Source organism: Rhinoraja longicauda, chromosome 28 (genome assembly GCF_053455715.1).
Source record: "Rhinoraja longicauda isolate Sanriku21f chromosome 28, sRhiLon1.1, whole genome shotgun sequence".
In the NCBI taxonomy this organism is placed as follows: Eukaryota; Metazoa; Chordata; class Chondrichthyes; order Rajiformes; family Arhynchobatidae; genus Rhinoraja; species Rhinoraja longicauda.
In genome coordinates this window covers 4,322,484-4,324,394 of record NC_135980.1, presented here as the reverse complement: position 1 = coordinate 4,324,394, position 1,911 = coordinate 4,322,484, and positions in this window count along the sequence as shown.

Here is a 1,911-nt window from a genome sequence, read left to right as displayed (position 1 = left end):
GTGAAACTGTGGAATTCATCGTCACAGGTGGCTGTGGAGGCCAAGTCATTGGGTAATTTTAAGGTGGAGATCGACAGGTTCTTGGTCAGTAAAGCTGACAAAGGTTTCAGGGAGAAGGCAGGAGAATGGGGTTGAGAGGGAAGTGGCCAACTTCTGCTCCTCTGACTTATGAACTTAGGAACCTATGTATAAGACAATAGCTGCAGATGCTGGTACAAATCAAAGGTATTTATTCACAAAATGCTAGAGTAACTCAGCAGGTCAGGCAGCATCTCAGGAGAGAAGGAATGGGTAATGTTTCGGGTCGAGACCCTTCTTCAGACTGGGTCAGTCTGAAGAAGGGTCTCGACCCGAAACGTCACCCATTCCTTCTCTCCTGAGATGCTGCCTGACCTGCTGAGTTACTCCAGCATTTTGTGAATAGGAACCTATGTGGTTGCTACTCACGAATAACTCACTGATGCCGCAATGTTGTGTAACCACGTTGACTTACTCCAGATCCCATCATAGCCTTAGTCCTGTGTGCTCAACTCCAGAGGTGAGGTGACACTGACTGCCATCAATACCAAGGAAGAACTTGACCAAGTGTGACATCTAGTGTGCAGTGTGGAAACGCACACCTTCAGATTCAGGGACAGTTTCTTCCCAGCTGTTATCAGGCAACTGAACCATCCTCCCACAACCAGAGAGTGGTCCTGAACTACTATCTACCTCATCGGGGGCTCTCGGGCTATCTGTGATTGGACTTTACTGGCTTAACCTCTCACTTAAGCGTTTTCCTTATCATGTATCTGTACATTGTGAACGGCTGGACTTTAATCTTGTATTGACTTTCCGCTGCCTGGTCAGCATGCAACAAAAGCTTTTCACTGTATCTCGGTACACGTGACAATAAACTAAACTCCAGAACTAAAGAACTAAAGAACTTCTAGGAGCACTGGTAAAACTGAAGTCAAGGAGCATTGAGGGGTGAGTATAAGTTAAGGAGTGAGTTTAACTGCATGACCATTGCCGATTATCATTTACATCAGTGTAAGAAAATAACTGCAGATGCTGGTACAAATCGAAGGCATCACAAAATGCTGGAGTAACTCAGCAGGTCAGGCAGCGTCTCTGGAGAGAAGGAATGGGTGACGTTTCGGTCGAGGCCCTTCTTCAGACTGATTTCAGGGGGGACGACAAAGAAAGGATATAGGTGGAGACAGGAAGACAGTGGGAGAACTGGGAAGGGGAGGGGAAGAGAGGGACAGAGGAACTATCTATAGTTAAAGAAGTCAATGTTCATACCGCTGGGCTGTAAGTTGCCCAAGCGAAACATGGGGTCTTGCTCCTCCAATTTCCGGTGGGCCTCATTATGACACTGTAGGAGGCCCATGACAGAAAGGTCAGACTGGGAGTGGGAGGGGGAGTTGACGTGATCAGCCACCGGGAGATCAGGTTGGTTGAGTTACATCAGTTATCATTTACTTCAGTTACCATTTATCATTTACCAAAATCTCAAGCAGATCAACCATATTATTGTAGGGGAAGAATAGTGAAGGCTAATAACTAGAAAAGAGGGATGTGGATTGTGCTAATGTGGTGACAGGGAACGCAGACAAAGCCTAAACGCAGAGACATGGAATACAGCAGGGAGGACAGGTTTCAGGAACTCCATTGATTATGTTGTGGTGTGCACCCATCGTTGTGACACAAAATTGGATCTACTGTCAACGACGTTAGACTTGCGGAAAATAATTTTATTCTAGGGCGGCACGGTAGCGCAGCGGTAGAGCTGCTGCTTTACAGCGAATGCAGCGCCGGAGACTCAGGTTCGATCCTGACTACGGGTGCTGCACTGTAAGGAGTTTGTACGTTCTCCCCGTGACCTGCGTGGGTTTTCTCCGAGATCTTCGGTTTCCTCCCACACTC